Here is a 26,595-nt window from a genome sequence, read left to right as displayed (position 1 = left end):
TGGCTTTGGCCTCTCCTTTTGACTTAAGGAGATTTGTAATGGGTAGCACAATGCTGGCAAAGGATGGAATAAATTGACGATAAAAATTCGCAAATCCCAAGAAACTCTGCCATTGTTTGCGGGTGCAGGGGGGTGCCCAATCGGTAACAGCTTGGACTTTAGCTGGGTCCATCTCGATGCCATTGTGGGAGATGCGATAACCAAGGTAGTCAATTTTTTCCTGATGAAATTCACATTTAGATAGTTTGGCGTAGAGCTCCGCCGCGCGTTTTTTGAGAACTGAGCGCACCAATGTCACGTGTTCCTCACGTGTTTCCGTGTTAATATGGATGTCATCAAGATAGACTATCACGCCTTTGTATAGGTGGTCATGCAAAACTTCATTTATTAGTTGCATGAAAACCGCTGGTGCCCCCTGTAGGCCAAAAGGGAGTACTCGGAATTGAAAACAACCAAGTGCGCAGTTGAAAGCAGTTTTCCATTCATCTCCCTTCTTAATCCTGACTCTGTAATAAGCCTCCCTTAAGTCCAATTTTGTAAAGATCCTCCCTTTACCCAAATGGGCCAACATGTCCTTCATCAGAGGGAGGGGGTAAACATTGTGTACAGACACCGCATTTAAATTCTTATAATTCACACAGAGGCGAAGAGAGCCATCTTTTTTTTCTCTAAATAGCACTGGAGCAGCCACTCGGAGCCTGGCCGGTTCAATAAACCCCCTTCGTAAATTTTTATCAATAAATTTCCCTAATTCGTCCATTTCACGGGGGGTTATTGAGTAGATTTGGGGTTTCAGGAGTTTCCCCCCTGGGAGAATATCAATACTGCAATCTGTTGCGCGGTGAGAGGGTAAGTTATCAGAGGATTTCTCACTGAAAACATCCTTTAGCTCCCAATATTCTTTTGGGATTTTCTCCTCCCCTCAATTTTCTCTTGTCCTGTGGCCGCTAGGTTAGGTTTAGTGTTAATGGGCTTTGGAACCCCCCCTTCACCCTCGGGAGGTGTTGCGGATGGGATGCGCAGCCATCCTTTTCGCCAATTGATGCGTGGGTTCCACTTCCGTAACCAAGGTAACCCTAGTATGAGAGGCCGATCCATTCCTGGGGTGACAATAAAACTTATAGTTTCTTGGTGAGTTCCCATCCACATGTCTATTGGCTCAGTTACAAAATGGGCAGGGCTCCCCCCAGCTATAGAGCCATCCAGCTGGCAAAAAGCAATGGGGACTTTTAAAGTTCTCAATTTCAGCCGCAGTTTTTCCACCACCTCAGGACTAACGATGCAACATGTGCATCCTGAATCTAAGAGGGCCAGCATTTTCTCTTGCGCTCCAGTAGAGGGCACTTTTAATTCTACTGGGATAGTCATGGGGCCCGATTGGGAACTTACCAGGCGTTCGTCGTCAGATTCGGTTTCACTTTCTTCCGATGAGGAGGATGGTTCCCCCTCCCTTAGGGTGGGACGGAACTGCGTAGTCGGCTCCACCCCTTTCATGGGGGTTTCCCTTCTTTTCCCGGGTTGTTTGTCTGGTTTCCTCTGTCCCCCAGTAGTAGGTTTTGTTCCCATCTTGGTGCGGCAGTTTGCTGCGATGTGCCCCTCCTTCCCACAACGGAAACAGGTGATGACTCGGGGCTTGCTAGTAGACCAACTTTTCCCTCCTTTTGGAACTCTTTGGGGGGCCTGGGGGGGGGGGAGTAGCTTTCTCTTTTTCACTGTCATCATGGTACTTGTCTTGGGCCAAATCAATTTCTACATCTGCTGCCAATTCATACCAGTCCTGCAATGTGCGCCCCCCCCCCCCCCCCCCCGTTTACACAGTTCTGGTATATATCTTTGTTCAGACCATCCATGAAGCCATCCAACAGGACTTGTTCGGACCAACCCCTCATATAAACAGACAATTCTCGAAATTCTTGTGTATATTCAGCAACTGGCCTGTTTCCCTGGATGAGGGTTTTAAATTTTGTTCTGGCTTTTCGCTCTGAGAGGATCATCAAAGCGTTTCCTCAGGGCAGCCATGAACCAATTGTAATCTCTCAGTAGGGGGGAATTTGCATTATGCAGAGCAACCATCCAGGCAGCTGCCCTATCTTCTAATGCCAGGGTAACAATTCTTACCTTGGCTTCTTCTGTAGGCAAATCCTAGCCAAACTGACGCATGTAATTCCACACGTGAAACAGGAAAAATCCTAAATCTTTTGCCTCCCCAACGAATTTCGTTCCAAGTGGAGGAACTTCGGCCATCCGCCGTCTGCGGGGACCCCCTCCCCCTCTTGGGATGGCTCTGGCGGCTGCTGCTACTGGGGTTGGGGCTCGTTCGTCCTGCTCATCAACCCCATCCCCGGCCCCAGTCTCTCTCGGGCAGAACAGACCCTCTGCAGCTCTCTCCTCTGTTTCTGGGAGAAGGTCTTCTCTTCCAGGATCACTCTGACGTAAGCGTCGTCTCTCCCACGCCTCTTTGAAGAGTTTCACGGCCTCAGACATCATAAGGTTCTCCTCCTCGACCCCCTGCCACTTAGCTGCTGGTCGCCTCTGTCTCCTTGTGGTGACCCCAAACGGAGTTTCCTCGGGATCATACTTCTGCCCCACTCCCAATGTCCATCTGGGGTGAACGGATTGTTCTTCCAAGTGTAATCCAGCCATTCTCTCCGTTTCCAGAGGGCAAGAAGATGCAGTTGCTCCCATGTCTTCCTCGTGGTCGCTGCCTGGGTGGGACATTCTTTTGAAGTTTGAAATTTTATTGCACTCCCCTCGGAAGGTGTTAACTCCGGGTTGAATGCGAAACTGAGATCTTGCTTAATGTCAGGGCAGCCTCCATCAGTAACCAAGAAAGAAACCACTCAACTCCATTTTTCAGAATTAAGAGTACTTTTGCTGGTTATGAGTAGAAAGCAGCTAGCAAAGCAAGATCTGAGGCAAAAGCGCGCGCAATCATAGATATCAATATGTGACCCAATTCCCTCCCCCTAGCGATCCCAACCCCCAGTCCAATCCCCACACCCCACAGGTGTCATGTGGGCTGCAGTTTCAAAACCTATCATCAGGTTGGTATGCCGGACGGTTGGCCTTGGCGGCAATTCCACTATCTGCAGCATGCACAGTGGATGGTGAGAAAATGACTCCCTTCTTCATTCACTCCTGTGCTTAAGCTTCCCCTCCCAAATACCATATATCTCCCCCCCTCCCCGTTTCAATGGCAGCCGAAAGCGAGCAGCAAAGCAGAGGCTGACACTTACAGACTTGATTAGATTGTGTACCAGCAACACCCTCCACGTCATTTGTGATTTGGTCCCATAAATAAAATGTCTTGAGATCCAAATATCTGACTAGGTTCCCCAAAGGACACAACTACTGGTATTTTGACATTTTCACTTGTCTACATTGCCTCTACATTGAATTAGCCAAGGTTTTAGTGGAAAACGAAAAATCCTTGCCTGTTCATATTGAGGCCAGTTTCTGATCATGTTCATTTTTGTCCCAGCACTTGGGTCCAAAGAATGAATGAAAGAGTTCTAACACTGAATACTCCTTGTCCAGAGTCACTAAGAGGATCTAGAGTCCAATTGAAAGTTAAATTAGCAAAACCCAGTTTGAAATGTTTCCCTACCATCCACCCCAATTATAAGCCTTAGCAGAACCTGGCTTGTATTTTTAGAATAGATTAGAGCTGGAAGGAACCTTGGAGGTCTAGCCAATCTCCTCAAGCAGGAGACCCTATACCATTCCAGACGAGGTTTTTCAGTCCCTTAAAATCCTGCAGTGATGAAGCACCCACAACTTCTGAAGGCAAGCTGTTCCACTGGTTAATACTCACTGTTAGGAAGTTCCTCCTTAGTTCCAGGTTGCTTCTCTCCTCGATTAGTTTCCATCCATTGCTTCTTGTCCTGCCCTCTGGTGATTTGGAAAAAAAAGTTGACCCCCCCCCCTTCTTTGTGGCAGCCCCTCAAATACTGGAATGCTGCTATCATGTCACCCCTGGTCCTCCTTTTCTCTAGACTAGCCAAACCCAAATCCTGCAGCCGTTCTTCATATGTTTTATTCTCCAGGCCATTAATCATCTTAGTTGCTCTTCTCTGCATTTTTTCCAAAGTCTCAACATCTTTATTGTAATGTGACCAAAATTGGATGCAAAACTGGATGTATTGATTGTTAGTTGATTGATTGATTGACTGGAGCCTTTTGTCCAGGATGGTAAAAGTTCTCCTGCCTTAAACCAGGGGGCTGAACTAGATGACCTCCAAGGTCCCTTTATTCTATGCTCTATGGGTGAGAACAGATGGTGCAGTTGTGGCCAACATAGAAATGGTTGCAAGTGTGCCAAAAAACCAAGATTCTAGTTGAAAGGGATTAAACATAGCAATAATCCTCTTTAAATTTTTCACTACTGTATTAGTGGTGTGATGCTTTGGCAAGGCTTGGCTTGTTACTATCATTTGCAGTTGCCCTTTCCTCCTTACATGTGAGATGTGGAAGATCAGCTCCAAGATAGTTAGGATTAATCCAATGCAGCAGTGCAAGAAAAAAGAAATATTTAATCTACCTCACTAGAAGATTTGGGGGGAGGGGGGGATTAGCCAAAATAAAAGAAAAAACAATGACCCATGTTGCTAAGGAAGAAAAAGAAAGCAAAGCAGCTGTGTGAGCACATGCACAGCCAGGAGCATCTTGGGAGGCAACCACTGTATGCAACTCTGAAGGAAAAGAAATGGGGCTACTTCTTTCAAAGACTTGTTTCCAATCCATTGTGCAGGACTTTGTGGAAGAGATTTGCACAGCTGTAATGCATAATTTTACAAGCAGTGACCTTTCTCAGTCCATTTATAGATGTAGAGGCATTCAGAACAAGGCTGGATCAGATATGCTTGAAGTCCTAGGCTGCATTAATAGTGGGATAGAATCAAGATCACCACTGTTATTACCGCTTTATAATGCCTTGGTAAGACCCCACTGGGAATACTGCGTCCAGTTTTGGTTGCCACAATGTAAAAAAAAATGTTGAGACTCAAGTCTAGAAAGAGTGCAGAAAAGAGCAACAAAGATGATTAGGGGATTGGAAGCTAAAACGTGAAGAACAGTTGCAGGAATTGGATATGGCTAGTCTACAGAAAAGGACGGGGTGTATGTGTGACATGATAGCAGTGTTCCAATATTTGAGGGGCTGACATAAAGAAGAGAAGGCCAAACTATTCTCCAAAGCACCTGAGGGTAGAACAAGAAGCAATGGGTGGAAACTAATCAAGGAGAGAAGCAACCTAGAACTAAGGAGAAATTTCCTGACAGTAAGAACAATGAATCAGTGGAACAACTTGCCTCCAGAAGTTGCGAATGCTCCAACACTGGAAGTTTTTAAGAAGAGAGTGGGCAACTATTGTGGAACAGCTTCTAGTTTTAAGATAGCAAGAGACTGGATAACCACTTGTCTGAAATGATATAGGTATAGGGTTTCCTGCCTGAGCAGGGGGTTGGAGTAGAAGACCTCCAAGGTCCCTTCCAATTCTATTATTCTGTTACAGCATTTTTTCCTCCTTTCCCAGATTAAGGCAAAGCTGCTTAAATTGCGGCACATTTAAGACTAAGCCAAAGAGGAGATGTGAGAATTCTTCTATTCTGGTTTATAATGTAGTCGTGGTAGCAAAGGAGCCACCTTCTAGCTTAGCACCGGCTAACACTTCCTTGGCAGTACAATTCCAACCCAGTACAGGTAGTCCTCGACTTACAACAGTTCATTTAGTGACCATTCAAAGTTACAATGGCACTGAAAAAGTGACTTATGACCTTTGCAGCATCCCCATGATCATGTGATCAAAATCCAGATGTTTGGCAACCATCCATACTTATGACCGTTGCTGCGTCCTGGGGTCATTGTTCCCCTTTTGCGAACTTCTGACAAGCAAAGTCCATGGGGAAATCAAATTCACTTCAAAACCATGTTACTAACTTATCAACTACAGTGATTCACTTAACAACTGTGGCAAGAAAGGTCGTAAAATGGGGCAAAACTCACATAACAAATGTCTTGCTTAACCGCAGAAATTGAGGGCTCAATTTTGGTTGTCAGTCGAGGACTATCTGTAGAAAAAATTGCTACATTTCAGAAAACTCAAAATTAGCTACAGGTGTCCTTGACTTACAATCATCTGTTTAAGGACAGTTCAAAATAAGGACACTGAAAAAAGTGATTTATTGTTTTTCACACAACTGTTGCAGCATCCCCATGGTCATGCAATAAAAATTCAGACTGTTGCAGTGTGGGTCATGAGATCACCTTTTGCGACCTGACAAGCAAAGTCCATGAGGAAGCCAGATTCACTTAACAATGGTGTTACTAACATAACAACTGCAGTGATTCACTTAGAATAACTTTATTGTCACGTTGAATGTACACTAATTGACATACATTAAAATGAAATTTCATTGCATACAGCTCTCAAAGGGTCACCACCTCCAATATACACTACATAAACATGACAGAATGAATAAATACAAAAGTATGCATATACCCACATATATGACACAGAAACAACACAGTCTAGTTTGGACGTATACATGTACATGGAGAGAAAAATGAATCTTGCGAGTTTACCAGACGGATGGAATAGGGAACAAAACTTACAGAATCCTGTAGTCCTGCTAGAAATACTTCAAAACCTCCTCCCAGAGGAGAGCAACAGAAACAGACCATAAAGTGGGTGGGTGTGGTCTCTAACAATGCTTTGAGCTCTAAGCGCACAGCACTTATAAGCAGTATCCTGAATAACAGGAAGTGAGCTTCCTATAATCATCTCGGCTGCCCTTACCTCGGCTGCACTTAACAACAGTGGCTAGAAAGGTGATAAAATGGGACAAAACACACTTAACTGTTTTGCTTAGCAACAGAAATTTTGGGCTCAATTGTGGCTCTAAGTCCAAGATTATCTGTACTAGTTGGCTGCCTCATATTGTCTGTTAGCACTGGCCCAGAGTTCAATTTTTTCCCCTCAGCCCTGAGACAGGCTAAGAACAAGTCTGATGGCCACTAAGTGCCATAATAGTGGTGATAAGACCAACCAAAATGGAGAATTATCTCTCAGGAGTTTGTTTCTTCAGCTCTCAAGGAGGAAATAGAGGCAGAATGACTTCTGTTTTTGTTAAGAAGGAAATCTCTAAGAAAAGTCAGCAGCAGCATACCTTTCTAATTTTCAGAAGCACTTGTTTCCTTTGCAATATCAAATTGGTATCCTACCACAAGACAAAGGTCTTTTGGTGACAAGCTACAAGCCAATGATCTCTGGGAGACCTGACTTTGCAGGATGAGGTTCTAGAAACCTGCTCAAATGGGACATGAACTAAGGTAGTTTGGTAGAAGAGGGCATACTTGACGGCAAAAGGTCCAAGGTTTAGTTTCTGTTATCTCCAGGTAAGGCTGGAGAAAGGTTCCTTCTGAAATCTTGCTGAGATGCCACCTTCCTATCTGGACAATATTGAGCCTAATGGACAAGGTGGTCTTGTTGTCTTGTAGGCAGCTGTCTTCTCCATCGTACACCTGTTGTCACAAATAATGGTTGAACTTGTGCCCCATGTCCAGTTGTGTCTTTCTACATTTTCTGTGAGGTTTCTGAGTGCTAGGAGAAACAACTAAGAATCAAGCAAAACACATTTTTGAAGGCCTAATTTTTGTGGAAGGTTGTCTATTTTAATTCATTGCTGGAATATTGGCCTGAGATCTCTCTGGATGAGTTGATGGCAATCAATCACACATTATATCAGAATCATTATATTTTTATAATACTGCAAGACTCGTGGTTGCTTTAGTCAAATTCAGATCGGTCTTAAGGTAGTCTTCTCCTCAATCCAGTTCTTCAAGAAACATTGATCATCATCAAGCTTGAACAACCAAGATGACCAATAGGTGCAGGAAAGATTCAGGAGCTTTATGGGTCTCCTAGCTGGCATTAGAGCAAGATGAAAGCCAGTGGGGTTGAGGGGTAGGTTGGATTAGGAGTCCACCTTCTGCCATGCACCAGTCACTCTCAGCCCAACCATCTACTCTGGTGGTTGTTCTGCAAGAAAACAGGAGGAAAGAGCTGTATGTATGCTGCTTTGGGCTTCTGAATGAAAGGTGATATTATAGCTTGATCAATAAATACAGCCCAGTGGTTGAGTGGTTGGTGTTCACTTGGATGAGAGCCATGGCCAAAAAGACCAAAAGGGGGCAGTGGGTATGTAGTTCCAAGTCTATATTGAGACTCATAAAACTCAAGTAGCCAAATCTTTCTCTGAGGCTCAAATCAATCAGAATAGAGCTGAACGGGACCTTGAAGGCCTTCTAGTCCAACCCTCTGCTCAAGCAGGAGACTCCATAATATTTCAGACAGGTGGCTGTCCTCAAATCTGGTTGTATACATCTGATGAATGAGTCCCAATAATAGGAGAAAACAGGTCACATGCTGCCTCCTGGTGTTCTTATAACTTTATAAACTCGCCCAGGTTATACACAGTGTAAAAAAAATAAATTTCACCATCCCCCCCCCCCCCAAGTTATGTATAACACAACATAATCCAACATCTGTTTCTCTCTGTTCTGACAATTTAGGCAAGGTGGACTGTATCCACCATTCTGATAGATTGCTCATACCTGTCTCTATTAATGGTACAAGACGTGAAAATCATTAGAAGCTGCTTAAACTGGGGAAAAACATGACAAGTGTTAGCTGTTATCCAGCGAATGGCAGCTTCTTCAAAGTTACCTGCAGTTCCCATGTCTGCCACAGGGGTACACTTTTATTTTTTATTTATTTTTTAGACAACATATATATCAGGGGTGGGTTTCAAAATTTTTTACTACTGGTTCTGTGGGCGCAGCTAGGTGGGGGCATGTGACTGAGTGGGCGTGGCCAACTTGACATCACTCATGCCCAGTCACATGACGCCCACCACCTAGCCACGCCCACCGAAATGGTGGCAAATTTTTTTGGGACTCTGACAGCGTGGGGGGAGGGGGAAAAACTCCCAAAAATAAACTGATGGAGGATTTAGGGTGTGGAAAAGCCATACATTTCCTAGAAGAAATCGAAGCATTCAACTTTGCAGCCCGGAGGCCACGCCTGTGTTTATAAATCCGGCGAGCGAGTTGAGGGGGGGGACGACGACAACAGGAAGGAAAGGGTGGGAGAGAGGGAGGAAAGTTCACCCAATCCTGGCTCATTTCTCGAGGAGCCTGGCCATTCGCCAATCGCTGAGTTGCCTGGCCTCCAGTGACGGGATGGGATCCTTCAGGCACTTAGCTTCGCCGCCTGTTTAGTAGCTCCAGCCAGCGGCTACAACAAAAACGTTCATTCTCGGCCGTATTTGAGATTCCTAGCTGCAGTTTACTCGCGAGCACCGTTGGCCAGGAGAGGCGTGCAGGTAAAGTAGGACGTAAAGTGAGATTTGGACATTAAGAGTGAACTTACTGGGTCAGGCTGGACAGCATCTTGGGGCCCCTTTCCTTCTTTATTAAAAGGCCACATACGCAGAGTTTGCAGCTTGCAAAAGAACAGGAAGTGAGTGCCTAACCGCAGAATTCAATAGTTCTCACAAAACCACAAGGTTCAGCTAAAGTTCGCTTAGAGACACGTAGTCAGTACCTATGGCCCAAGACAAAAGGAGAAGTAAGACCCTCTCTACTTATAAGGCTCTTCCCTCAAGGTAACCAATAAGAAGTGGAGTTAAGCATTTCCGTGTACGTTGCTCTTAGAAAGGTATAAAGCTTACTGTCTTTTCTATAGGTTTTTGTCCAGATGTTAGAAATTGTTATCTCTGTCTGGACCTTTTGGCCAAAATAAAGCTTATCTTGATCTCGCAGTCCTATCTCTTGATTTTCTGCAACAGAGGCACATTAGAGGGCGCAGGAGCTGGGAGTGGGCAGGCAGATTAGAGGCAGCCGGCAGATCGCTGGCTTCCTCGCTCGGCTGCTCACCGCCTGGCGTGCACAGGTAACAAACGAAACCCGTGTCATGTCCTCCTCCTGCCTCCACTCATTGAGGAGTCTGAGCAGCAGCGGGGAGAGCACGGACCTCCTGAGCCGCAGGAAGTGGCTGCAAATTGTTCTGTCCTGTAATTCCAATGAATATGCAGACACAGGCTTGGCTGTCTGCCACGACTAATTACATAGATAAAGCCACCCCTTGGCTAGGAGCCTAGAAAGTTATCTTCAAAAACCCAAGATAAAACCTAGAGAAGGCTTTCTCAACGGCTCGTAAAATGGACTGTTGTTTCCTGCAAAGATTCCCCTCCTGTCGCTCCACCTATAAACTCTTTGGGAGGGGCCACACCCTTAGCCAGCTGTCCTTACTTCCTTCTATGACGTCTTCTCCACAGCTGTTCCTTTCTCTTCTCAGCTCTACGTACACACACATCAGGGACAACCTCCCTCTGTTCCTCCTCACTGTTCCCTGACTCAGATGCCACCTGGTGGCCAACAGGCCTCTCTAGTTCCTGCTCTGACGCCAAACACCCTCCAGAGTCTTCCTCATCCTCCAGAGCAGTCCCATAATGGTCTGGGATGTCAGAGTCCACCAACAGCTCAGCTGGCCGCTGCTGGGCCACAACACCAACGATGCCCTCAGGCGAAGATGTTGCGAGCGGGGAGGCTCAACCCACCTCAGGAGCTGCAAAGCGCTCACCACCCGCTGAGCCTCTGCCTACCACAAGCACCTCTCTTCCTCCTCCTCACCATAAGTGCTCGCATGCCCAGTGGGAAGGGGGATGCCGGCGACTGGCTGGGCCCGCTTTAATGGAGATGTGTCCTCATCAATCCGGCGTAGCACAGAGGTCCAGCTGGCCGATTCCTAGCCGCAATGGACAGCAAAGCTAGGGTTGACCCCAGCCACTTCTCTCCATTGCAGTGCTTTCCGGATGTGGCTTACAGCTCCAAGCCTAAGCGGCAAGAGTTAATTACATATATTCCTTGGGGTAAAGTAGTTTAATTTTCCCGGCAGTCAGGCAATTTCTCCTGAAGTCTTAAATATGGTTTTAACATATTGGTTCTAACATTTTCCACCCAACTGCTCTCAGAATGGAACATTTTAATAAACTTGATGAAGCTAAATCACAACCTACTGATGAGATTGTCATCTGGGTCGTTCCTAAATATGATAGTGTTGGAAGAAATGTCCTTCTGGGTTCAGTTCCAAGTGGGGAGAAAGACACTGGAAACATGGAGACTGCTTGGAAAGATGGTTTTAATGGTGGACAGGATCACATGGTTTGAGGGAAAAAGGCGGATCACATGCCTTGAAGATCTTGAAGAAAAAAAGGGCCGAGATGCTAAGAGTCCCTGGGTTTCATGCCCTCTCTGGGGTTTTGAATTTGAGCTTGTATTCTGATTGGTTGTCAGACTCCCATGGGGCTATGCAGGGGCAACTCGGTAGGTTGTCTTTTGAGTCCCAAGCTTGGTTGAGCTGTTGCTGGGTGATGATGTGCTGAAAGGGCTTTGGGATTCCTATTATGGCTCAGCCTGAAGGAGGTAGATCTGTTATGTAGAACAGACTGGCTCAGGCCTTAATGGCCCATTGACAAAGGTGTGTGTGGGGGTGAGTTTCTGCCTCCCTTTTAGGGGGAAATATTCTGCCTTTGTAATATTTCCTAAAATATCTCATTTTCCTAGGAGAGGGGGTGGGTGCTAACTTCCTACAATAGGCAGCCCAAGGGCCAGGTTTTCAAATTCTTAGAAGAAAAGTCTAGTGTAGCATTTTTCAACCTGTGCCACTTTAAGATGGGTGGACTTCAACTCCCAGAATTCCCCAGCCAGCATGAATTCTGGGAGTTGAAGTCCACCCATTTTAAGTGCCTCAGCATGAACCCATTGCCAAGCATATGAATGTTTATCACATGATAATGGGGATGCTGCAAAGGTCATAACTCTGAAAAATGGTCATAAGTCACTTTTTTCAGTGCCGTTGTCACTTTGAACGGTCACTTAAATGAACTGTTGTAAGTCGAGGAATAATGTTGGAAGAAAATTCCTGATTCATTCCTGGCTGGGAAAAAAAACCTTCTGTAGACACTGAAAAGAATCTTGAAAGGCCAGCTGCCAGAAAGCAATAATGTTTATTGAAGGAAGGCAAAGAATGACAGTGGTTCAGCTCAAGTGTTCCTGGGATGCAAGCAACTTCTAACTTTTATGAATAATTAATAGTTCTCATTCTGGTCTCTGTTTGTTTTTTCCCTCCATCCTGGGTGTGATCTCAGTGGGAGGGGGAAGAGGTAAATGTTTGAATCTGCGGAGGGGTGTGGATGGGCCTTAAGTATCGTTGTTTGTTACTCCAGACTTGGTGTCAGCTATTTCCCAAGTCACATTTTTAGAGCTAATCTCTTCCTGGTGCCATGTCCCAGATTCTTTCTTTGTTCTCCTTTTGGAGTTTACTTCCTCCTGTTGGAAGAAATGTCCTTCTGGGTTCAATTCCAAGTGGGGAAAAAGACACTGGAAACATGGAGGCTGCTTGGAAAGATGGCTTAATGGTGGACAGGACCGCATGGCTTGAGCTCCTGAACAGAAAAGGTGATCACATGCTTCCAGATGTTGGGTGAAGAAGAAAGGAGAAAGAAGGGGCTTGCTGAGAGTTCCTGAGGTTTTTATACCCTCTGTTCGGCCCCATCTGTGTTTCCTGTTCCTGTGTACGAAATGTATTTTGATTGGTTGTCAGACTCCAAGGGGCAGGGGGTCTTAGCTAACTTTGTAGGTTGTGTGTCTTTTGAGTCCACGTTTGGTTGCCTTGCTTCTTCACAGGTGCCCTGTGGTGAGATAGGTAAAGGGCTAATACTACCATGCCTTAATCCCATCACCCTGGAGCTGAAGGGGGAGATATTTGTTATGTAGAATAGACTGGCTCAGGCAATTGGCAAAGGTGGGAGCTATTTCATGCCTAAAAACATGTTTCTCCATTTCTTATCCAGAAATATAATATTCTGCCTTTTTCAATATTTCCCAGGATATTTCATTTTTCTAGGAGAGGAATGGGTTTTAACTTCCTACACTCCCATCCTGCATGTCCTGTGTATTGTTTGTAATTTGTAATGATTTTTGGTATTTTAAATGTTTCTTTTCTCATGTGCCTTGCTTCTTTAATTATTCTGGTTTGGTTCTTTTGAGATATCTGCTTCAATGTCTTCCTATTCTAATGTTTTTAAGCTTTTAATTTCTTTAGCAGTTTCTAGTTTCCCTATTCTTCAATTTCTTTGGGGTATTTTGCTTTTGGGTGCTGTTTCTAGTTTTCCTAGAGGCTTCTGGTCTGGTTCTGTTTGGTGATATTGCTTTAGAGGTTTCTGGTCTTGTTTTCCTTGTGACTATACTGTCTTGGTGTGGTTCCCTTCCCACACTACCACTAACCCAGCGGTTCTCAAATAGTGGGGCGCGCCCCCCTGGGGGGGCGCGAGGCTCCGTAAAGGGGGGCGCGAAGGCTCCCTTTCCATCTGGGTGCAACGGCGGCGGCGGCGTGGGCGAGGCATAATATATCCCGCCTGGAAGTGGCAGCACTTCGGACTGTGGATTTTCATTGGAGCCGCGGGCTGGAGCTGTGCAGGAAGCCTGCTCGGGCGGGGGTGGGAGGGAGGGAAGCATGGCTGTCCCAGGCTTCCCTCCCTTCCCCCCCCCCCAGCCCAAGCAGACTTTTTGCACAGCTCCAGCCCGCGGCTCTGATGAGTCTCTGAGCAGTCCCCAGCGCTGCCACTTCAAGCCGGGATATATTCTGCCATGCCCTCGGCGGCGTCTTTATGCAGGTAGCTCGCCTCCCCGCCAGCATTCCGTCTGGAAGCGGAAGCGCAACAGCCGCTGTTGGGGAAGGGACAAAGGGGCGGCGGTCGCCCGATCTTGCCACCGCCACCCCTTCGCCCCTGGTAACGGCGACTGTTGTGCTGCTGCTTCCAGCTGGGATGCTGGAGGAGCTGCTGGCAGGGAGGGAGGGAAGAAGGGGAGGAGGGAGTAAGGATATACAAGCAAGAGGGAAAGAGGAAAGAAGGCAAGCAGGCAGGAAGGAGGCAGAAGGAAGGAGGGAAGAATGGAACTGGAAGGGAGGCAGGGAAGGAGGGAGGGAGAAAGGAAGGATAGGAGGATAGGGAAAGAGGAAAGAAGGCAGGCAGGCAGAAGGGAGGGAGGTGCAAGGAAGGAAGGAAGCATAGATAAGCAGGAGGGAAAGAAGGCAGGCAGGCAGGGGGAAAGAGGAAGGAGGGAACTGGAAGGGAGGCAGGAAGGAAGGGAAGGAGGAAGGGAGGGTGGAAGGAAGGATAGACAAGTAAGAGGGAAAGAGGAAAGAAGGCAAGCAGGCAGGAAGGAGGCAGAAGGAAGGAGGGAAGAATGGAACTGGAAGGGAGGCAGGGAAGGAGGGAGGGAGAAAGGAAGGATAGGAGGATAGGGAAAGAGGAAAGAAGGCAGGCAGGCAGAAGGGAGGGAGGTGCAAGGAAGGAAGGAAGCATAGATAAGCAGGAGGGAAAGAAGGCAGGCAGGCAGGGGGAAAGAGGAAGGAGGGAACTGGAAGGGAGGCAGGAAGGAAGGGAAGGAGGAAGGGAGGGTGGAAGGAAGGATAGACAAGTAAGAGGGAAAGAGGAAAGAAGGCAAGCAGGCAGGAAGGAGGCAGAAGGAAGGAGGGAAGAATGGAACTGGAAGGGAGGCAGGGAAGGAGGGAGGGAGAAAGGAAGGATAGGAGGATAGGGAAAGAGGAAAGAAGGCAGGCAGGCAGAAGGGAGGGAGGTGCAAGGAAGGAAGGAAGCATAGATAAGCAGGAGGGAAAGAAGGCAGGCAGGCAGGGGGAAAGAGGAAGGAGGGAACTGGAAGGGAGGCAGGAAGGAAGGATAGACAAGTAAGAGGGAAAGAGGAAAGAAAGCATGTGACTACGGTGGGAGACGAGGAAAGACCGGTGTGCTATGTTATGCAGAGGTGTACTTATAACAATTTTATAGACAAATTATACTATTTACAGTCGCGCGGGGGGGGGGCGCGAAATGTTTTCTTCTTCCTAGGGGGGGCATGACAGAAAATAATTGAGAAGCACTGCACTAACCCAACATTTAAGTGGAGGCCTCTGTGCATTTCCTAAGTGGGGAGATCCCTTTCTTCGGTTCTGTTTCTCTTGCAAAGCAGGAAGTAGAAGAGAAAGGACACCAAATTGGGGTTTGGAGACACAGCCCTTTTTTTAATGCTAGGATTTTCAGGAGGGAGCTATTAAAAATCTAGAGCTGGATGTTCCCACCCTGGAAATGAGCATGAAGTCAGTGTCCTCTACCACCTCCTTCAAGTCTTATCTATCCCCAGGCAGCATGTGCTACCTTGTCAAACTTTTGGCCAATCAGCTGTCACCACTCCATTTAACTCTGGGCCATTTTTGAAAATAAACTCATTTCTTGCCTCTCTTCCCCCTCCAATCCAGTAACTTGATTCATGGCTTCCAGTTGGGCGCTTTCCTGGGATATATTAACTCCCTTGTTGTTGCGAGACCCACCAAAGTGCTTGGAGAGACTTCTTTTTGTGGGTCTGGAGAGGCTCCCCTTTTCAAGAACTTTATAAAACTCTTACGGAGAGTAAGCTCCGCACGCTTGTCCTCGGGCTTTAGCTTGTCAGCCACATCTCCTGAGACTACGGTAGATGCATTAGCAAGAAGGGCAATGGGGGCGTCTACTGTTGGTAATTGTAGGACCTGTGAGAAGGCCTGCTCCATATTGTAGAAGCGCCGATTATTACTCCCAGGGTTAGTGTTAGATATTAACATATATCGTGGTAAGTCTCCTCTCTGGTCCGCCGCTACGGCGGGAAACAGGTATCGCTCTGATTGGTCGAGAGGCGTACCCGATCCCTATAAAAGGGGAACCCTCAGACCACAGAGCAAGCTGGATCACTACTACTACTAATAAAGAGCTGTTAAGTCACTACGTGTCCGGAGTCTGTTCTCTCGTTGCCCGAATCTAACATTGGCGACGAGGATGGGATCGAGAGACAGATAGGACGAAGAAGCTACCTCCAGAATCCCAGGATTCGATCCAGCCCAGGAATTCGGCAGAAATTCCGGCAGCCATCTCAGGCCATCGCAGCGCAGCAAATTCAACGCAGAGAAGATGGCGATGCACACTCCTCCCGCTCCGGTCGACCCGATGAACGACCAATGGGAGGCATACATGATTCGTTTCAAGTGTTTTCTCGAAGCAAATGAATACACGGGAATAACCGATTCCCGAAAGAAGAACATCTTCCTCAGCTACTGTGGACGAGAAGTTTTCAACACGGCCAGAGACCTCTCCGAGCCTACACCGATACAAGCGGTATCATGGACGGCGCTACAACAGACTCTGCAAACTCATTACGCGCCAAAACCTTCCCGCCACGTTTGCCGCCAGGAATTCAACACGCGGAACCAGAAGGCGGGAGAATCAATCAACCAATATGTTGCAGCCCTACGTAAAGCAGCGACTCACTGCGAGTTCAGGGATCTGGACGAGCAAATCCTGGCAAGACTTGTTTGTGGGTTAAAGGACATTTCGCTACAAAAAAGGCTGTTGGCAAATCCAAACTTAACCCTACAAATAGCGCTAAACGAAGCAAGGGCGTCCGAATCAGCGGAAAGATCGTCGGAAACCATACAACGCGGGTTCAACGCGAGCCAGCCAGCACCCAGACACGCCAGAGTCCACTACGAGGACACCAATCCAGACTTCGAGGATCCCGAGTTCGAGGAAAGTCACCTGATGCGGAGCAGTCACATGAGGCCTGGGGGGAGACCCGGATTCCGTTTGCCACCCTGCGCAAGCTGCGGAGGGAACCACCCCCGGTCTACCTGTCGGTTCAGGAACATTATTTGTTCGCACTGCGACAAACTTGGGCACATCGCACGAGTGTGCCGGAGCGAAGTCCCTGCCTCCTCACGGCAGCCTCCAATGTACCGCCAACAGAAGTCCAACCCAGGGACTTGGCGAAATCAAAAAGGGCGCCCAGAGAGAAACACACGAGAGTTTACCCAGAGAGACAATTCCCAAAGAGCTGAAAGGGCGTATTCCCAGAGAGATTACACACAAAGAGCTGAGAGAGCGTTCTACCAGGACGCTCAACGAGAGTATTGCCAGGATACCGATGCAGAGATAGAGTTGACCCAGAGAGAGGAATTGCGAACCTATCTCACCACAATAAGTCAGGTCCGCACCAAGCGGCCTAAAAAGCTGAAAGTCACAGTCCTCTTGGAGGGCTCTCCTTGCGAGCTGGAAGTTGACACAGGATCGTCCCTGATGATCATTTCATGGGCCTCCATGAAAAAGGCTATCCCTAGCCTCAAAAAGAGCCAACTACGTGCACCAGACATCCTGCTACGAGACTACCAGGGGAACCGAGTCCCCATCGTGGGCCAAGGCACATTCCAAATTCGTTTCAAGGACATCGTAGCCCAGCTGCCCGTGACCATCGCCAGTGCGCCGTTACAGAACCTTCTAGGACTAGATTGGTTTGAAGCCCTGGGGTTAGAAGTCACTGGGATCAACGCCGTGGAGAACAGCAGCACTGAACAGATTTTTAAGGAGTTTGAGGATGTGTTCAGCCCCGGTCTTGGTAAGTATGTGGGTAAACCTATCTCATTCAATTTAGACCCAAAAGTGGCGCCAATCCGACTTAAACCGAGACGAGTGCCTTTTGCACTCCGCCCAAAAATTGATAAAGAGATCGATAAGTTAGTAGAGCAAGGAATCCTTGAGCCGGTGGATCACGCGTGCTGGGAAACTCCCATTGTGACCCCAGTCAAACCAGACGGGTCAGTCCGCATCTGCGCGGACTATAAATGCACAATTAATGTCGCGCTACAACAAAGCGCATATCCTGTGCCAGTAGTACAACACTTATTGCACTCGTTGGGGCCAGGAAAGATATTTGCTAAACTAGACATGGCACAAGCTTACCAGCAATTGCCCGTGGATAGCGCCACAGCGGAGGCCCAAACTATAGTGACGCACAGAGGAGCATTCAAATGCAACCGGCTACAATTCGGTGTGAGTATTGCCCCAGGTCTGTTCCAGAGCGTCATGGAACGGCTTTTGCAAGGGATACCGGGAGTCGTCCCCTATTTCGACGACATCTTGGTGTCCGCTGCAAACGAGGAGCAACTATTAAAAAGAGTCAGGACTGTTTTGGCCAGAATCAGAGAGAAGGGTCTCCGCCTCAAAAAAGAGAAATGCCAAATTAACGTGCCTAGTGTAGAATTCCTGGGATATAGAATCGATGGTCAGGGAATACACCCCACTTCAAAGAAAATTAAGGCGATCCAGGACGCCCCCACACCACGAAATCAGACCGAGTTGCAGGCCTTCCTCGGACTACTTAACTTCTACAGCGTTTTTCTGAGACAGAAGGTGACCGTTGCTGAGCCATTACATCGACTACTCCAAAAGAACGCAACATGGAGATGGGGACGATCCGAAGCAGCAGCTTTTGCCGCAGTCAAGCGCCTGCTCACCACCAACTCGCTGCTAGTGCAATACAGCCAGACGCTACCACTGGTATTGACCTGCGATGCATCCCCATTCGGCGTCGGCGCAGTCCTCAGCCACAGGATGCCAAACGGGAACGAAGCACCCATCGCCTTCTACTCCAGGACTCTTTCGTCGGCCGAGAGGAATTACAGCCAGATGGACAGGGAAGCGTTAGCCGCTGTGGCTGGAGTTAAACGTTTCCACGAATACCTCTACGGCCGCAATTTCGAACTAATTACAGATCATAAACCGCTGTTGGGACTTTTGGCGGGAAACCGCCCCACACCAGTCTCCCTTTCTCCACGCATGACCAGGTGGACTTTTTTCCTGGCTGCGTACTCATACAAGCTGATACATCGACCGGGCTCCACCCTAGGACATGCAGACGCACTCAGCCGTTGCCCACTCCCGGATCTTTTGCCAGACCCCACTCCCGAGGTACCGGTTCTGTTAATTGACTGTTTGGACTCAGGACCGGTTTCTTCCTGCGACGTTGCCAGATTCTCTTCTAGGGACAATGTAATAAAGCAAGTTCAAACCTGGGTTTGGAGGGGGTGGCCGAAGGGAAACGTGGGCCCGGAATTCAAACTGTTTTGGGCAAAACGGGATGAACTTTCAGTGTTACAAGGTTGTTTATTGTGGGGGGATCGAGTTGTTATTCCTTATGCGTTACGAAGAAATGTGTTAGAAGCGTTACATGTTGGGCATCCGGGGATCGTTAAAATGAAGGCGTTAGCAAGAAGTTACGTTTGGTGGCCAAACATGGACGAAGAGATAGAGGAATGGGTAGCCACTTGTGATCCGTGCCAAGAATCTAGACCAGCACCCCCGGAAGCACCCGCCACAGAATGGGAGAAGCCTAAAGCGCCCTGGTCGCGAATACACATCGATTTCGCAGGGCCAGTCCAAGGTCAGACCTTTCTTATAGTTGTGGATGCATACTCCAAATGGCTAGAAGTAGTCCTAATGACTTCAACCACGGCAGAGGCAGTCATTAAGGTACTACGGCGACTTTTCGCCACTCATGGCCTGCCCGACCTCCTGGTCTCCGATAACGGGCCCCAGTTCACGGCCATGCAATTTGAAACGTACTTAGCAGGTCAGGGAATTCGGCATACCCTCGTCGCGCCATTCCATCCGGCATCGAACGGACAGGCGGAGAGAATGGTGCGATCCGCAAAAGAGGCCCTCGCTAGGATGGGTCCAGGTGATTGGCAAACACGCATTGATCATTACCTCTTAATTCAGCATATTACCCCCAGCGCAACGACGGGTAGGAGCCCCGCTGAACTACTCATGGGCCGCCGTCTACGGTCTCACCTGGACCGTCTTCACCCAAATTACTCTGCCACATTGCCCCCAGACTCTACAAGCAAGATTCGGAGTTTTAGCATAGGGGATTCGGTATATGCCCACAACTATGCAGGGGGAACATTGTGGATGCCGGCAAAGGTAATTGGCATCACAGGTCCACGTTCATATTTGCTGGAGCTAGAAGATGGACGGAATTGGAAAAGGCACATCGATCAACTACGGGGTCGTCTGGCACACTCAGACCTACGAGCCGAGAACGAAGACTATCTGCCAGCACAAAGTCAGCCATCCGTGAGCCCAAACATGGAGGAACACGACACCATTGAGCCCAGGATAGAACCAGAGGTCGATCGCGAACCAGAACTACGCCAAAGCAATGAAAGCCTGCAGACCCCCGAACGCGAAGCTGAAAGAACAGGCGAAACCGATCCTGAAACCACTCCCGTTCAACCCGAACTACGGCGTTCCACCCGGGTGAGACAAACACCCACTTACTTAAAAGACTATGCAACTAACCGGAATGCTCCATCTAAGAGGGGAGGGGTGTTAGATATTAACATATATTGTGGTAAGTCTCCTCTCTGGTCCGCCGCTACAGCGGGAAACAGGTATCGCTCTGATTGGTCGAGAGGCGTACCCGATCCCTATAAAAGGGGAACCCTCAGACCACAGAGCAAGCTGGATCACTACTACTACTAATAAAGAGCTGTTAAGTCACTACGTGTCTGGAGTCTGTTCTCTCGTTGCCCGAATCTAACAGTTAGGCAAGGAGGAAGGCTGAGCCCACTGGTTCTTAACCACCTCTAGGAACCGCCCTGGCCACCTGTTTCTCTAAGGCCTTCTGTCTCCTTGACTCGTCCCTTGCAGCTGCTCTGGAAGGGTGCTGGTCAGCGGTAGGTCTGGAGGCCGCTGCCCTGGTCCTGAGTCTGCTCTGGCCTTCCTCTGTCATTTCTCCCTGGACCCCCTTTGGGGCCCGCACTGGTTCAGGGGCTGTGGAGGCCATGCCTCACTCATGTGGTCTGTGCCTGGATTAAACTGCGGCAAGCCTGCCAACCTCAATTTATGGCCGCAATGTAGGCAGTTGTACGGAGGAGAAGACACCTGCTGGCTTCGATCAATGGCTGTGATGCAGGCCGCTGCCGTACAAAATGGCCACCGCCAACGAGGTCACCCCAAAATGGCTGCGTGTAATCAGAGGAAGTTGCCCGGTATAACTGGCTCTGAGGTTGCAGCCTCGTAGCGAGCCAAGTCCTCTTGGGAACTCCTTCAGCGGCTAGACAGTTCAATCTGCGCCGCGGCGTTTGTTTACAAGCCGCGCCGCTCGAAGCGGTCTTAACAATCTGAGGCGCGCCTCTCAAACACCAGTAGAATTAAATCCTTAAAGGCGCGGTGAGGCTCTGGCGGCAGTGCTGAGACCTTATTAAATGCGACCAGGACCTTGAAGCCATGGCGAGTTATTAAAGCCGCGGCAAGGTTCGCGATTGGCAAATTATGAAAGGAATAATGAGCCAAAGGTAGCGGGCTAATCAATTGCCACCCGCAGGAGCCTGCAATCCGCTCGACTGCAGTAGGAGCCTGCCACCTCTGCATGCCCAGGGACTGGGCAAGCCCCCCTCCAGGCCCAGAGGTAGGAGACCAGGGCACTCCTACCCCCTTATGAGGCTGACAGATCAGTCTCTATGGCCAGCAGTCGAAAATTTAGAGAAAGAACGGTGGTCCTTACCTGAACGTTTCTTTTCTGTAGGGAGGCAGGTGGGGCTACAACAGGGTTTAGTCACAGCCTGATTGGTCCAGAGACTGAGGGATTTTTCTTTCAGTATCCTCCTATCCCTCTTGGCTCCCAGTTTTATGAAGTCAAATGGAAAAGCTGCGAGCGTTATGTAAGGAAAACCACAACATACAAACAGACAGACTTCCGACCGCCCCGAACCCCACCGTTAATGCCATGGGTGGGATGTAGCCCCTCCCGCCTCCCTACAGAAAAGAAACTTTCAGGTAAGGACCAATGTTCTTTTTCCTGTAGGCTCGGTGGGAGGGGCTACAACAGGGACATACCCAAGCTAAGTCCCAGGGCGGGAAGATGGCCCCGGGGAGGGGAGGTCGCCACCCATTGGAGGACCCTATGGCCAAAGGCCGCATCCGCCGAAGCGAAACGATCCAGATGGTAGTGTCGGATGAAGGAAGATGGAGAGGCCCAAGTGGCCGCCCTACAGATATCGTCTAGGGGTGCCCTGCTGGCCCACACGGCGGTGATAGCCACGCTTCTAGTGGAATGGGCCGTAATCCCTTGTGGTGGAACCTGGTGCAATGCCTCATAGGCCTCTCTCATGGCCTGTCTCAACCACCTCCCAAAGGTAGCAGAGGAGACCCTGGCGCCCAGAGTGCTGGGCTGGAATGAAAGAAACAGCACCTCCGATCGGCTGATGGGGGATGTGCGCTTCAGATAGATGCGCAAGGCACGACGGACGTCCAGTCAGTGCCAAATAATCTCTCTCTCATGAGAGGGGGATGGACAGAAATTGGGAAGGATGACCTCCTGTGATCTATGGAAAAGGGAATTGACCTTCGGGAGAAAGGTCGGATCAAGCCTGAGGACCACCCTGTCCTGGTGAAATTGACACAAGTCCTCCTTGGACGAAAATGCCCCCAACTCGGAGATCCTTCTAGCCGAGATTATGGCTATGAGGAAAACCACCTTCAGAGTTAAGAAACGAAGGTAGACTGTCCTCAACGGTTCGAAGGGAACCCCTGTGAGAGCTCTAAGTACCAGGGAGAGATCCCAGGTGGGGAATCTGTGTACCGGGGGTGGACACAGGTTCGCCGCTCCTTTCAGGAATCGCTTAACTAAAGGGGACTGAGCTAAGGACAAACTGCCCTCCCCAGCTAAAACCGAGGAGAGAGCCGCAACCTGTCTCCGCAAGGTGTTATGGGAGAGACCCCGATCTAAGCCATGTTGCAGGAACTCGAGAACCTGGGCAACTGAGGCATTGGCCGGGGAAAAATACAAAAGTCGACCACGTAGAGTTGTAAATTCATGTGGTCGAAGGTCGCCTAGCGGCCTCAATGGTCAAAATGACCTTGGCTGACAGATTCGTGTCCCTTAGGAGGCGCCACTCAAGTGCCAGGTGGTCAGCTGGAGCCACTGGGGCTCCAAATGGATCAGGACCCCCTGGCACAAAACGACCTCCTCCCGGGGAATCCTCCATGGAAGAGATATGGATAGCTGGACTAGGTCTGCAAACCAGGGACGCCTCGGCCAGAACGGGGCTACCAGGATGACGTGAGCCCCATCTAACACTATTTTCCTCAGAGTCCCTTGGATGAGAGGAATGGGGGAAAAGGCATAAAGAAGGCCTGGTGGCCACGGGCTTCTGAGAGCATCCATGCTCTCCGCGGTGTATGCCGGATAGCGGGAGAAATATCTGGGTAACTGAGTGTTGGTCGGGCTGGCGAACAAGTCCACTAGTGGATTGCTGAAGCGGAGGCAAATCCTCTGGAAGATTTCTGGAATCAGCTGCTACTCGCCGTGGTCACCCGTCACCCAACTCAGCCAGTCAGCCTGGTGATTCTCGGGAGCATCCTTCTCCTGGATCCTCTGCCTCCACCCTGGGAGACATGGGTGAGATTGGAGGAGACGGAGAGGCCACCCTTCTGCGAGGCCTCGCAGGGGAAACAGAAGGTGAGGAAGGACTGAAGCCCCGGGGGGGGGGGGGAGTCAGAATGATGCAAACTAGGCCTTATTGGGGACCGAAACCTGGAGGGGGATTCAGGCCTAGCTGTCTGGGCTCACTTCTCCGCCCTGGCCACCTGTTTCTCTAAGGCCTTTTGTCTCCTAGATTCGTCCCTGGCTGCTGCTCTGGAGGGACGTTGGTCGGCTGTGGGCCTGGAGGCCACTGCTCTAGGTCTTAATCTGCCCTGGCCCTCCTCTGCCAGATCGCCCTCGGCCTGCAAGGGATCAGGGGCTAAGGTGGCCATTGCCCCACTCACGTGCCAGTTAGTGTTAATCAGTTTTTTGCCATGGAGGATCCCTTCAGTTCCAGCAAAAAGAACAGTCTCCGAATTGCCGCTGGAGAGTTGGATCCGGCCTGTGGGCCTTTATTAGTGGCCGCAGACTCAACAAAATTGCCACCGCCCACAAGGTCGCACCAAATGGCCATCGCGCCTCATGGAAACAGATAAGAAGAGCTCCACGATATCAATGGCTCTGAGGTTGTGGCCTCACGATGAGCCGAGCCTCTAGGACTCTTGCGGTAAATTTGCTCCTCCTTGAAGGGGCCGCGCCGCTTCTTCAGGTGCGCCCTCCAGTGCTTCTCTTGCAAGCTGCGGCCGTTCCAAGCCGCGGCAAGGCTCTGGCAGCCGCTTGAAGCGGTTCTTTGGAATTACGCGGTCCCTTTGAACTGCCACCCGCCGAGCCTGATGCGCCGAGCCTGCTGCGAACTTGCCACCCCTGTGCTCCCAGGGACCGGGCAGTTCTCGAGTGGCCCGGGCTAGGGCCAAAGCCCTCCCTTCTCAGGGGCTAATCCCCATGGCTGCAGTCTAATGTTATATTAAATTCTCTCTCTCTTTTTTGTTTGCAATTTAAGTAGAATCCAATTGTTCAAATTTTCTTTAATTAGAATAAAAGGTACCTCGCTGCAGCCACAGCTAGTGCTTGGACCAAAGACTTCGTGAAACTGGGAGCCGAGAGGGATAGAAGGATACTTAAAGAAAAATCCCTCAGTCTCTGGACCAATCAAGCTGTGACTAAACCCTTTTACAATACAATACAATACAATACAATAGTAGAGTTGGAAGGGACCTTGGAGGTCTTCTAGTCCAAACCCTATACCGTTTCAGACAGATGGCTATCCAACATCTTCTTAAAGACTTCCAGTGTTGGGGCATTCACAACTTCTGGAGGCAAGCTGTTCCACTGATTAATTGTTCTAACTGTCAGGAAGTTTCTCCTTAGTTCTAAGTTGCTTCTCTCCTTGATTAGTTTCCACCCATTACTTCTTGTTCTACCCTCAGGTCCCTTGGAGTATAACTTGACTCCCTCTTCTTTGTGGCAACCCCTGAGATATTGGAACACTGCTATCATGTCTCCCCTAGTCCTTCTTTCTCTTAAGCTAAACATACCCAGTTCCTGCAACCGTTCTTCATATGTTTTAGCCTCCAGTCCCCTAATCATCTTTGTTGCTCTTCTCTGCACTCTTTCCAGAGTCTCCACATCTTTTTTACATCGTGACGACCAGAACTGAACGCAGTATTCCAAGTGTGGCCTTACCAAGGCATTATAAAGTGGTATTAACACTTCACGTGATCTTGATTCTATCCCTCTGTTGATGCAGCCTAGAACTGTGTTGGCTTTTTTGGCAGCTGCTGCACACTGCTGGCTCATATTTAAATGGTTGTCCACTAGAACTCCAAGATCCCTCTCACAGTTACTACTATTGAGCACAGTACCACCTATACTGTACCTGTGCATTCCGTTTTTGTTGCCTAAATGTAGAACCTTACTCTTTTCACCATTGAATTTCATTTTATTAGATAGTGCCCAATGTTCAAGTTTGTCAAGATCCTTATGTATCTTAAGCCTGTCTTCTGGAGCGTTGGCTATTCCTGCCAGCTTGGTGTCATCTGCAAATTTGATGAGTTCCCCATTTATTCCCTCATCCAAATCATTGATGAAGATGTTGAAGAGTACTGGGCCTAAAACAGAGCCTTGGGGTACTCCACTGCATACCTCCCTCCATGTAGATGCAGTTCCATTGAGGACTACACGTTGAGTGCGGTTGGTCAGCCAGTTACGAATCCATCTGGTGGTGATGCTGTCTAACCCACATTCTTCTACTTTATCTAGTAGTAGGTTATGGTCTACCTTATCAAAAGCCTTACTGAAGTCCAAGTAAACTATATCAACGGCATTCCTCTGGTCCACTAATTTTGTCACATTATCAAAGAATGCAATAAGATTAGTCTGGCATGATCTGTTGTAGGCCCTCCCGCCGAGCCTACAGGAAAATTTAGAATATCCAATCAACCAAATTAGAAATATAAATTTTTAAATAAAGTACCTCACTGGAGCCACAGCTAGTGCTTGGACCAAAGACTGAGGGGAAACTGGAAGCCAATAGGGAAGGAAGGATACTTAAGAAAATTCCCTCAGTCTCTGGACCAATCAGGCTGTGACTAAACCCAGCTGTAGCCCCTCCTGCCGTATCTACAGGAAAACATGAAACATACTTATAATGGGAAATTATTGAGATTATAAAGACAGAACTAAAAATTTGGGGCGTGTAATGATGTATAACTACACAATACTATGATGAGAATAGCTGGGAATTGTAATCAGGTCCACATTCCGGCCAAAAATAAGTTTGGAGGGGGGGGGGGGTGTCTTAGAAATATAATTGCTATATATGTATACTTTTTTTCTCATTTAAAAAAAAGGAGGATATATGTTAAAATTAAAGATGTTTATTGAAATGGAATTATAAATACCATCAACATAAAATGGAGCTTGCTCAGAGGCTGAAATACACGAAGTAAATGAGATGAAGTACGTGGAAGAGAGGAGAGAGGTAAGGGAAGAAGAGAGGGTTAGGAGAGGGGGGGAGAGGAGGAGAGAAAGAAGGAGTGAAAAGAGGAGAAGGAGAGAGGAAGGGGAAGTAGAGAAGGATGACAGAGGGAAGAAAGGAGGTAAGGAGGAGAAGGAGGAGAGAGGGAGAAGAAAGTGATGGATATGGTACAAATATGGCGTATGGAGAGCAGAAGAGCCAATAATCGTTTTTGGGGGTTGATGCTAAGATGAATCGATGTAAATATTTAATAATATAAAATAATGTT

The 26,595-nt window shown here is 48.5% G+C and overlaps 1 protein-coding gene across 1 annotated transcript in view; it reads right to left on the bottom strand.

Annotated features, from left to right (window-relative positions):
* Window positions 1-6,346: 6,346 nt before the first annotated feature.
* Window positions 6,347-26,595, bottom strand: part of LOC309400393 (uncharacterized protein) — a 91,666-nt gene continuing 71,417 nt past the window's right edge. Inside the window, exon 2 of the transcript XR_014176650.1 lies at window positions 6,347-8,039. The gene's annotated coding sequence lies outside the window, so the exon portion shown is untranslated. The remainder of the gene's footprint in view (window positions 8,040-26,595) is intronic.

The sequence above is a fragment of the Natrix helvetica genome, assembly GCF_964273705.1.
Source record: "Natrix helvetica genome assembly, chromosome: W".
NCBI classification, from domain to species: Eukaryota; Metazoa; Chordata; class Lepidosauria; order Squamata; family Natricidae; genus Natrix; species Natrix helvetica.
Note: the sequence above shows the minus strand (reverse complement) of the source record. Positions and strands in the feature narration are given on the sequence as shown.